The 12530-nt window shown below is 38.9% G+C and overlaps 1 long non-coding RNA gene across 1 annotated transcript in view; it reads right to left on the bottom strand.

Annotated features, from left to right (window-relative positions):
- Window positions 1–4236: 4236 nt before the first annotated feature.
- Window positions 4237–12530, bottom strand: part of LOC124553996 — a 40584-nt gene continuing 32290 nt past the window's right edge. The window contains exon 4 of the long non-coding RNA XR_006968194.1: window positions 4237–4594. This is a non-coding gene — a long non-coding RNA (uncharacterized LOC124553996). The remainder of the gene's footprint in view (window positions 4595–12530) is intronic.

A 12530-nucleotide genomic window follows, 5' to 3' on the forward strand; every position in this document is an offset into this window, starting at 1 on the left:
TACCATGTTTTGGTGCAGGAGCAGCCTTATGTCAGTTTTATTTTGCATTTTAAAGAGCTGTTGAATAATAGTTAAAATAAGATGCATCTTTAAACCACGTATTTGTAGTGATTCTTCAGTTTCTCCCAGCGTATTTGTTGCTCGAACAGTCCACGGGTATACTGCTGGTTCATAGTGTCCAACGGGCACAATATTTTGGTGATCAGACATGTCGCCATTGTCAGGTGCGCTGACGAACTGAGCTCCATATCGGCCGCCCGCCCTCAGGAGCTCAGTTCGTCAGTGCACCTGATGATGGCGACATGTCTGATCGCCGAAATATTGTGCCCGTTGGACACTATGAACTGGCAGTATACCCGTAAACTGTTCGAGCTACGTATTTGTAGTTCGTTAATGCATTGTTATAAGTGAATATGGATTCGGCCTACAATGAGAATTATTACACCCGTTGACATACTTCTCTGGAAATGCTATATAGTTTTGTTTTGAGGAACATTCCATCTGCTGAGTTGGAAGCAGGTTGTCCCCTACTGAAGGAGGCTTACCACCTACCGAACAGTCTACCACCGGCGACCACAAGCAGAGTCGCGATCGATGCAGGTTAGCACACAAATGGGTGTCATGACGGCCTCCTAAATTAGAGATTGCTCTCAACAACATCGAGAGACACAGACACCCCAGGTAGATCACCACAAAGGTCACCCTGAGACGAAAGGCAAAAATGTGATATCGGCTAACTGCACGACACAGACGATGGAGGCTACCTGACGAACAGAGCCTGATCAACGTGAATGGTGAACATTGACCAAATAGTGATAACTGATGAAGTGATTGACTACGAAGGGTGGCTGGCATAGCAGGAAGAACTGAATCATAATATTAGCAACTTCGAAGAAGATGAGACAATGGAGACTGAGTCATCTGTGAGACAGACACTACAGCAGATCATTTTGGCTACCATACTGGAAAGGAAAAGATTAGTCCCAGCTAAAGCTGACACCTGAGAAAATACCTCAAGGCATAACATTATTTACTTGTCACTTTCTTATCATATTCTCTTTAGATAAACATGTACTACATATAAATTCAACATTCTTGTCATTTCCTTAGCTATGTGTATTATGTATGTGTAAAATTTGTAACAACAGTCTAAAGAAATAACTTAAAATTGTAAGACTGAACTAAACAAATTATGTGCTTTTGCAAGAAAAGGGATATAAATGCAATAAAAATAAAATTTGTTAAAACCTATTGCTTGGAAAGGTAGTTAGTGTGCTCTCAAACAGCTTGCTCCTCCCCCTCATGGAGGAGACTGAGGGGAAAAAAGATAGTGTTAAGGCATGTTGTTAATGACATGCCCATACCCATGGTTCTAAATATGTGTTACTCAGGGAATATAATTGATAGTTTCCAGAATGAGATTTTCACTCAGCAGCGGAGTGTGCGCTGATATGAAACTTCTTGGCAGATTAAAACTATGTGCCGGACCGAGACTCGAACTCGGGACCTTTGCCTTTCGTGGGCAAGTGCTCTAATTGATAGTTCTTTATCTGTGTTATTTCTTTGAGATAACATATTTTAGAACAGTTAAGAATATCAGTTAATCAATGGACAGCCTGTAGCTTGCTACCTTTCTTATATCCCAGGCAAATTAAGAAAAATAGGGGAAATAATTTATAAGCTTTTGACTCCTTAGAAAAATACTCATACTTGATGTAGTAGCAAGAAACAGAAGAGCTCCGTCATATAGTGGGTGAGCGTCTGCCTCCCCAAACCCTTAATTCAGTTTTTTTAACCTTAGTTTTCTGTTTTTACGAAAAACAGTTCATCTATTATGACAAAAAAATATTTCTAGTGAAATCCTGCAGGAATGTGGGAGGGAGCAGTGGCAGGTATATGGGGTGGCATGATTGTAGCGTACAGCAGGAAGGCACACATGCTGAAGGTGACTTAACTTGGGAGGGGTGATAGGATGGAGGGGACAGAAATTGTTGGGTGTGGAGACAGCAGGTTACTGTAGACTGAGGCTGGGATAATTTCAGAAACAGAGAGTATGTTGTAAGGATAACTCCTGTCTGTGTGATTCAGAAAAGCTGGTAGTGGAGGGGAGGATCCAGATGACCTGAGTTGAGAAGCGGCCATTGAAATCGAGCATTGTATGTTCAGCTGCATGTTGTGCCACAAGTATGGTGTACTTTGCTTATGGCTGCAGTTTGGTGGGGGCATTGATCCTGGTGGACAGCTGGGTGGTAGTCATACAATAGAGAAAGCTGTTCAGTGATTGCACCATAGCTGGTACATGATGGCTGCTTTTGCAGATGACCCAGCTTCTGATGGGGTAGGATAAAACAGTGACCGGACTCGAGAAATAGGTGTCGGGTGGGTGGATTACGCAGCCCTTGTACTTTGGTCTGCCACATGTATGTGATCCCTGTGCCATGCTGTTGGGAGTGGTATAGAGATAGAGTAGGACGATGTGTAGGTTGTATGAGCAATGAAACACCACTTTAGGAGGGATGGGAAGGATTTTGGGTAGGATGTCCCTCTTTCAGGGCAGGAAGAGAGATAAAGCCCAGGTGAATGATATGGTTCAGTTATTCCAGTCCAGATATTGGGTGAAGAGGGGGCGTTCCTTTCAGCTGATTCTTGGGGTTGGTGGGAGGATTGGGGATGTGTGAGGATGTGGACTGGATATTGGTTAGGGACTAGATTTGTGGAATGTTGCTGTCTGTGAAGGCCCTTGTGAGCCCTTTAGCGTACAGGACGAGAGAGTTCTCCTCAGTGCAGATATGTTATCCACAGGTGGCTAAGCTATATGTGGGGGGGGATTTTTTGTGTGGACGGAATGGCAGATGTCGAAATGTAGGTACTATTGGTGGTTAGTGAGTTGGATGTAAACAGAGGTGTGGAAGGAGACATCAGAGAGGTGGAAGTCAGCGTCCAGGAAGATGGCACATTGTGTAGAGGAGGACCAGGTGAAGCAGATGGGAGAAAGGGCCTTGAGGTTCTGAACGAATAAGGATAGGGTGCCAAATTGTGAAGATGTATCATCAATGAACCTTAACCAGACTAGAAGTTGGGAGTTAGATCACTGTATATTTGTGGAGTGACTTCATCACCATAGCGTTCAGTTAGTTTGTATTCTAAGCGTTTTTATAGTCATTTTATCTCAGTTTGGGAGTCATTCATTGCCTCTCTGCAATAAATCATGCAGTAAAAATTGGGATTTCTCTGAAGAATCTAGAAAATTGCATACTTCTTCCAATCAGCATCAAAATTGGTACCATGAGTGTGGGCCCCTTTTCAAACAGAGGAGGTGTTTGACACCAATTTAGCATAGCAATCTTGATGATAACAGTCCTCTACAGCTACCAAACTCAAAACATTGTTGATGTGTTCAACAACTTTTCTACAAAATCGTAATCACATTTCTCTGCTTTTTCAGGCAGTGTGTGTTTCAGAGTTAATTATATCATTGCCATTGTTATCTTAGTGAAGCTCTTGAAAGTGGGGTTCAGTGATCAGGAAAAGTGCCCAACACCATTCAGACCTCAGCAACATCTTTGTCTAAAGATGTTGCTGAGGTCTCCCATCACAGCACTGCATTGCACGAGAGACATCAGACAGACATTGAAACTCTGTGGCAGCGTCATGGTAACTGCAACAAATAAACTACAGTGGTGCTATCTTTTTGTTTGGTCTTCGGCCTACTCAGTTATAGATGTGAGATGACGGTGAAAACTTTCACACGAGCGTCTCTCCCCTTTCCCTAATCCCCTCCCAAAACTCTAGACATGGCACTCACCAGCCATATGCCACGAAGTGAACTGTCCGTAACCATCTCTCAATCACATCATTTACATTTACAATAGCTAAAGCTTAAGTTACACAATCACAAGTCAGTGCCGCCAACTGGACATTTCCATTTCAGTCACAGAGGTTTTGCATTAATATTATCTTGTGAAATACACAGAAGCAGAGTCTCCATAAAGAAGTTATTTTTCCTAAACATGCTTGCAGAAATAAGTAAGTTATTGCCCATATCATCCTAAAATGATGGATTTATTGCATCAGAAGACTTGCAGTTCTCACAACCTTTGCTCCTGAAGTGTAAACCAGGTAAGTGGGGATGGGAGCAGGGATTGTGAACAACACACACATAAAATGGGACAATGTAACATATGTAAGAAACATAACTCCTTTTGCAATAAACAATTTTATTTTACTGTAGTTGTTTTTAACATGTCATATTAAAAAAATCACATTTGTTACAACAATTACTCCAACACACAACATACAATTGTCATCCACTTCAAAAAAAAAACCTTTTATGACAGTGGGTTTTCACAGCGGAGTGCAACTCATTTCATTTTCTTAAAGTGTATCTATGATACTACTACTGACAGTTCCATAACGTTTATGTAACCAGACGCAGAAATTTGGCACAAATGGTAAAATATAATATAATGAACTAGGCTACTGGCCATGGCCTACCCTTAGTAACCATCCCAGAAAATAGAGGGTGGTGGCAGAGAATGTTTGATTGTGCAATACTGTAGTCGTTCTGGTGTGGTACTGGATTTGCGATGTGTTTCTGAAAATAAATCAAAGGTATATTGAATGAATTATCGAATATATTTTGATAGAGCCTGGTATTAAGGGAAAGAACAAAAGTAAGTAGAATAACATCACTACACGTCAAATTAGAAAAGAATTAAGTACTTGCTGATTAGTAACATGAATTTTGTATGTAGAGTACACCACTTCATTGCCAATGAGGCGCAAATCAATCTCAAATTAAGTACCTAGGAGTAAAAGCTCCTGCATTTGAGCAAATATTAAGAATGGTGAAGCATATAATCAGCTAATCTGATCAGGTACTCCATTCACATTGTACGTGGGCAGCTGGAGACAGTGATTCTAGCACTTACTGACGGTCATTTTGTAGGTGCATCTGCAAGGCATTAAGCAGTCTAACTGCATGTGCACAATATATTCATTTAATAATGAGACTTGGCATAAATTAACCCTCAAAGTTTCAAAAGAACAGTGATTTCTTCCACTGATAATTCACAAGTTGAGAGTACTTTCAACAATCACATTCAAAATTTAACACCAAAAATAAGACTAAATGGTTCAGCTGAAGCAGTAAGAGATTATACTAAAAAGGTCATTCCATTTAACTTTAAGCACCTAGAAGTAGCACCAACATCCTTCATGGAAATTAATAGAACTTAAAAATTCTAAAAAACAAAGGCTCATATGTTGTTCAAGGAATTTCAAGCTGCCTTCAGAAAAGCCATTCAAAATTAATAAATACTGTCCTTAGTAACATATACGATGCCTCACTGGTAAAAAAATTTGCCACACAGGTTAAAATATGCAATTGTTCATCTGTGTTATAAGAAATGTGACAAGACAGACTTAAACAATTATTGTTCAATTTCCCTATTGACATCTTTTCCCAAAATATTTGAAAAAGTAATGCACTTGTAAAATTTTGATAAACATTTTTGGAATACAGTGATCAATAGATTATCATATTTTGACTAAAGTTCAGTCTTGATCACACCATTTATGTTTCAATGACGTAGGTAACCGGTTTCGGTTATTTTTACATAACCATCATCAGACCCATGGCTCCCTTAGGATGGTAGGCGGAGCTCTCCTCAGCTGCTATGAAGTCAGTTGACTTCGTAGCAGCTGAAGAGAGCTCCGCCTACCATCCTAAGGGAGCCATGGGTCTGATGATGGTTATGTAAAAATAACCGAAACCGGTTACCTACGTCATTGAAACATAAATGGTGTGATCAAGACTGAACTTTAGTCAAAATATAATGCACTTGTATTTAATACAAAACAATTTACCTGGCATATCACAATTTAGAATCCAGAAGGAATACTTAACAGAGAATGCTATTTACAAATTCACCCACCAAATATTAAATGTATTAAGTAATAAAATATTGCCTGTTGGTATATTCTGTGATATTTCCAAGGCACTTGATTGTGTAGATCATGCTACATTCTTATAAAAATTTAAGTTTTATGGAATTGACGGCTTTAACACAGCTGATTTGAATCGTACTTATGGTAACAAACAGAATGCAGCCGGAAGTTTTAACTGAAGAATGCAATGATACAGCCAGTGTTAGAAAAACAGAAATTTCTGTGGGGAGAAGCCACAAAGGTGATCCTGCAGGGTTCAATTTTTGGGTCCACTCCTGTTTCTTATATGTGTGAATGCTCTTCCACTTAACATTCAACAAGCAGTGTTACAATAAATCCTACTAGAGAGAAATAATCAATTTTTGACAATATAATTTAACTGGATAGATGAAAAATCTTTCCACCAAGCAGCGGCAGGAGAAAACACACATAAAATAAGCTTTTACATATGCAAGCTTTCGGAGCCAGTGGCTGCTTCTGCTGTCATAAGGGCATTGGGGGGAGAAAGAGGGGTGAAGGAAATCCTCCTACCAGAAGAAGTAACCACTGGCTCCAAAAGCTTGCATACATAAAACCTTTTTTTATACGTGTATTCTCCTGCTGCCACTTGGTGAGACTTTATCATCTATTCAATTACATTCTATTAGAGAGAAAGCAACAGAAGAGATTATAATGATATTTTTCAAAGAACTGTTAAGGGATTCTGTGAAAATTGACTCTCCCTTAATTTTGAGAAAATTCTCTTTATTCAGTTCTGTGTAACAGTCATCCCAACAACTGATGAAGCACATGAACAGGAGCCACTAAATATGGCAGACTGCTCCAAATTTTTGGGTGTACATATTGGTGAAAAGCTGAACTGGAAGAGGCATATTACTGGGGTTCTCAAACAATTAAGCTCAGGTACTTTTGTTCTTCACATAGCTGCTGCTCTTGGAAACTAATGAGAGTGACACAAATGACAGTATTCGTACACCAAAAGTGTTGTCAAACTTAAGAAAGAGTGCTCATATTAGCTACATTTGTAAGTAGTACTCACCACTAGATAAATAAGATTTAACTGTTTCTCACATTATCAAGCTAAAAATTTTGAGAAGCTGGTGGGTTTGTCTGCTTGTACATGTTCAGATGTACAGAGTTGTACAGTGTTACATAGCGCTCCAGAGGACAGGTGTGTCCCTACATATTCTTAATGACAAATGATACTAGCGAATGAAAACCCTGAAGCAAGATAGTCTACAAGAGAGCTCAACTATTGAGAAAATTTGTTATTTTGTTTGCATGTTGATAACTGTGACAAAGGACCATGCATGTCTTTCAGATTGGATGGTGATCAAGTAACTCTGCAAGTGAATATATGGGCTCCAATCATTGCTGTCCTACACGGGAAAAGCATGGTATCCTCAGAGAATATATATAACACTTACAATGGTTTTGACTGAACTCAAACAAATAAACTGTTAATGAAATGACATTTTGATCCCATCTTTCCTTGTATAAACTTACTTGTAGAGGTTGCGTGTTTGGCAATTTGATCTGATATTTACTGTTACCTAAAAGACACTTTATATGTTTGTGGACAATACACACAGTCTCTGCATAGTTTTTCAAGAAAGGTAGATATTGCAGTGTTGTATTGCCTTTCAGTAAGCAGCAGGCAAAGATGAGACAAAGTCTTCTCGCAACATCCCATATAACAGCTGAACAGAAGTAAGAGGTTAAGAAAAGCCAAATTAAATTTTCGTTAGCTAATTCACATCTAACTCAAGTGGAATGCTGCAAGCTGTAAATTTTAATGCAGCACACATTCATTCAAAAGTGTTCCACTGAAATTGCCATATTGTTGTATTCAACTTAAAAATATGAAAAAATACCACTTACCATCAAATTTCTGAGTCAAGTGACATAAGAAAAATGAAATTTTAATGTTATTTATAGAAGTAATGATTATAATAATTGGTAGTACATTACAGTCTGCTTATTTTATGCAGTTCTGTATCACATAACATTTGTGTTTACGGAAAGCATCCACCATGTATGCCAAAGTTGCACCTTCATTCTTTTTCACCTTTACTAGTACACATGCAGGAAGCTTCACTTTGTTGTCTGGAAGTTTTCTCAAATCTGGGGAACCAGTAGGATTATCATTTACAGTAAATAGATGTTTGGTTCAAATGGCTCTGAGTACTATGGGACTTAACTTCTAAGGTCATCAGTCCCCTAGAACTTAGAACTACTTAAACCTAACTGACCTAAGGACATCACACACATCCACGCCCGAGGCAGGATTCGAACCTGCGACCACAGCGGTCACACGGTTCCAGACTGTAGTGCCTAGAACCACTCGGCCATAGATATTTGGAATCATTTTTTCATCCTTTATTGTGTTATTTGTATAACATGTACGGGTTAAAAGCCATTCATAATGCTGAATGATACTTCCTTCTGGTAATGGAGAGTTCTCCTCTTATCCAAACAGGCACACAGCATCGTGTCATGTGTGTGTATTCCACACGTGTCGTATTAGTCTTGGCTTCCTTGCTACTTGACATTAATATCACCAACAGCAGTAAGTGGACAGAGGTTCACTGAGAGTTTCTCTCTCAGTATGCACAAGCTGGTATTGGACCTCACCTATAGTAAATCTTTTCCCTAACTGCAACTTTTTTTTTAATTGTTGTGATAAAAATTTCCTGTTTTTCTTTGCAGTGCCAGTAACATTGGTATCTACTTTGAATAAACTTTTTACAAGTGGTACAGACATTATGAAAAGTTGTGTACAAATATGTGATAATGTTTGTTCAAATAATTACCCAGACAGAACAACATAGTATCCTTACACATGTTTTACAATTTCATTCTTATCTTATTGACTTTTGGCATCTTTGTGAGTATAAAACTCAAGACAATGAGTGTGTCACAAAGCATCCAGAAGTTGATTCCCCCGGCACTGGTTGTGTGTGCTTGGCAAATATTGTAATACGGAAGGGTGACATTTCGTACCAACTAGACATTCATCAATACTAAGCTGTTTATGTGGCATGTAATGATGCCTGAATATGTCACTGGCATTATCAGCCAATGGCTGGTATCTGATTCACGGCGCATAGTCAGGATGACCTCGCGCTCGACATTTCTCTGGATCAACAAGATCAAAGTATTTCATGAGACGTCTACATCGGAGAGCAGAACTCATTTTGCCAAACCACAGAAATGCCCGAGATGGTCTTGTGCTCCAGTATGAAAGCATTGTAGTCTTTTGTTGAGTTCCGTGTTCGGCAGGCATCCCATAAAACTCCTTACCTCAGCTATTGTGACAGGTTTCAATCTTTTATATGGGCTGGGTGAAGTAACAGCACATTTAGCCATACACTGCTTATCTGTGTGAATTGTTTCAGTGGCAATTAGTTGAAGTAACAATGCTGCAAAAAATAAATTGAAAAGTTCAATTGCAGATGTTGTGGTGGCATATTCTTTGGTCCAGGCAGCTCATGTTACCAATGGGAGAGCAATGTCATGTCTGAGGTGCAATCACTCAGGCAGAGCCTAGCCACAGCTGCGGGTGAGCTTTTTTGGGTGTTTGTGTGGTCGAAAGTGTGTACTTGTGCCAGAGAAAGTGCGACTACTGTTTTTCATTGTGTGTTTTTATGCACCGCACATCACCCAGCTATAAGGTGAGGGGCTCTTTTCCTTTATTTTATGTATTATTCCATACACGAATTTCCATTGTTTTTATACTTTAAGTACAACCTGGACAATGAAGAAAAAGTAATGACAATGATGATTATATATTGTGATATTAACAAAACTGATTTAATTAGAACAGCTGTTTTAGTTGATACAGTAATCTGACTTTACAAGAAAATTAAAAAATAATAATAATGATGAATAACACAGGGGAACATGTATATACTTACCTGATGTAAAGCCTAATACTAGCTTTTAAGAATCATAAGATTATAATGTTATGAATGTTTTAAATACAAAAATGATTAAATAATGAAAATAAAAGCAAGTATGAATTATATTCAGATATCATATATCAATGAAAAAATGTTCTTGATGTAATATTTAATGTTTGAGTTGGATTAGCTAGAAAATAGTAACACACCTATTCATTTATACAGGTGTGAGGGTAGAATTTTGGTAGAATTAAATTCAGGGTTTTTCCTTTTGTGAGTATAACGTGTGAAGTTTTGTGTACCCTAGTTGTACATAAATGATTAAACTTGTTGGTAGTTAATTTTATTTTAAAAGTTATGTCTTTTAAATAATACATGGGTGCTTATTTCCACATACAGTATTGAGTGTCAGTGCAAATATTTGTTTGTGCTGTGTTATTTGTATGAGGTTCTCCTTTAGAAGTATGTGGCAGATGAATTTCACCAGTCAAAGCCTTTACATCACAGCATGGAGTTTCCAATACCACATTGGCTGCTTACGCAGAGCCTCGGAGTAGGTAACATTAGGATTCGTCAATCAGGACATTATTCAACAATAGACTTAGGAATACTTCTGTAAAATAACTGCAAATTGTTTCAGTGTGAATGATATCTCCTCTCAGAACGCATCCCTTTGCATGGTTATGTAATAAAAGTTCGTGTTTACATGAATCAATTGAAAGCTATTTCAGGAGTGTGGAAGACACTTCAGGATTAAAACTAAACTAATATGTTTCAACAATTTTGCCATGCTTGACCCTCTCAACTCCCAGCCATGAACAATCATTTCTTCCCGTTCTCCTCTCAGCCTGTATGGAAAACTGGGTCAGCAAATTTTGTGCTCGGGAGATTAACAAGTCATTACTGTCATGGGCTACAGATCTAATGTGCCAGTCAAACTGGGTCAGACAGTAAAGATGTGAAATGGAAACATAAGTTTGGTCAAAAATGGGACAGCATGTCAAAATAACATGTGGATATCAAGTACAATAATTCATTGCCCTACATTAAAAGGTATCTTAATTTATGCAAGTTAATATAAATAGAGCATTATTCCCACGAACCTACTACGGTGTCGTAGCAGGCGGAGAGGTGATACTCCGACGTGGCGCGTCCCAGGTGGCGGATAGGGGGGTCCTCACCGGCTTGCCGGCGGACTTGAGCGAAATAAAATAGCTCTCGTGGACCAAACACACAACATCAAGAAATACATTAGTGTCTGTTCTGGTATCCAGGGACTAGTGGTCTGCGTCTGTTTACCTAGTTGGTGCGGCAGTGAAATATGGCTTGATCTCAACAATCAAGTCTGCAATTACCGTGATCTTGTTGAAGGTCACCACAACCAACTTCAACTTGAAGTAATCATGATGGAACAAATGGAAAGAAATCCGCTACCCCAGGCCCCAGTCAACGGACTGGACTTTCCTGGTCATCGGATTCTGGGGGACCAGGAACATCATGAGGAGAAGAGTCGGAGCTTCTCAAAACCTCTTCGCAAGCACTACCTTGGCACTCTCAATGCAAACACTCTGTTCAAACTTGGAAAACTAAAACAACTGACAGACATGCTAGATAAATTTCACATCAAAATTCTTGCCATCCAAGAGACGCGCTTCGTAGATGAAAACCATTTCGACACAGAACATTACAGGATTTACAAAGGTAAACCTGCTGTCAGAAGAGGAACACCATTATTGTTTGGTACAGGGTTTGCAGTACACAAATCAGTCATGGATAACATCATAGACTTCAATTCAATATCAGAACGTATCTCGACACTGTCCTTCAAATCAGGTAATAAAGCATACACAATTATCAACGCACATGCACCTACAAATGACCATAACAGAAAGAAGCCACAAGAAATTGAAGACTTCTGGGAAGACATGGAGGAAGTGACTAACAACGTACCAGAAAGACATGTGAAAATTGTAATGGGTGATTTCAATGCGCAGCTTGGTAAGGAGAGAAAATTCAGAGAAATAACAGGCCCATACTCAGCACATATTCGCACGAACAGAAATGGGGAACACCTCATAAAATATTGTCAAAACTTTAACCTCAAAATCATGTCAACACAATTTCAAAAACCAAGACGAAAACTTACAACATGGAAAGCACCCAACACAGTGTGGGGAGAATTTCAGATTGATCATGTGGCCATATCCAAGAAAAATTCGCGGGAAATTCTAAATGTCAGAACACGTAAAGGAGTCTTCGAGTCTGATCATTATTTGCTACAAGTTAAGATTAGGCCAATCCCAAGACTGAAACAGACAGCGCAAAACAAAATAGTCAAACCTGATCCGGAATACTTGAAGATAAACAGGGATAAAATCGTTGAAGAAATTAATAGGCACTCAATAGACACATGGACAGATCTGGCGAAGGCAGTTCAGAAGACTATGTGCTGGGGACAACCACCTAGAAAACGCAAACATAGGTGATGGAATGCAAAGTGTGATGAAGCCATTGAGAGAAGAAAGCAAGCATGGGACAAGTTCAGTAGCTACAGAAATTCAGAAACATGGAAAGAATTTCACGAAGTTCAGAAACTAGCATCGAAGGAAATCAGAAGGGAAAAACGAGCATATGACAATAACAGACTAAAAGAAATTGAGGAAGATTTCAAAAGAAATA

The sequence above is a fragment of the Schistocerca americana genome, chromosome 11 (assembly GCF_021461395.2).
Source record: "Schistocerca americana isolate TAMUIC-IGC-003095 chromosome 11, iqSchAmer2.1, whole genome shotgun sequence".
NCBI lineage: Eukaryota > Metazoa > Arthropoda > Insecta > Orthoptera > Acrididae > Schistocerca > Schistocerca americana.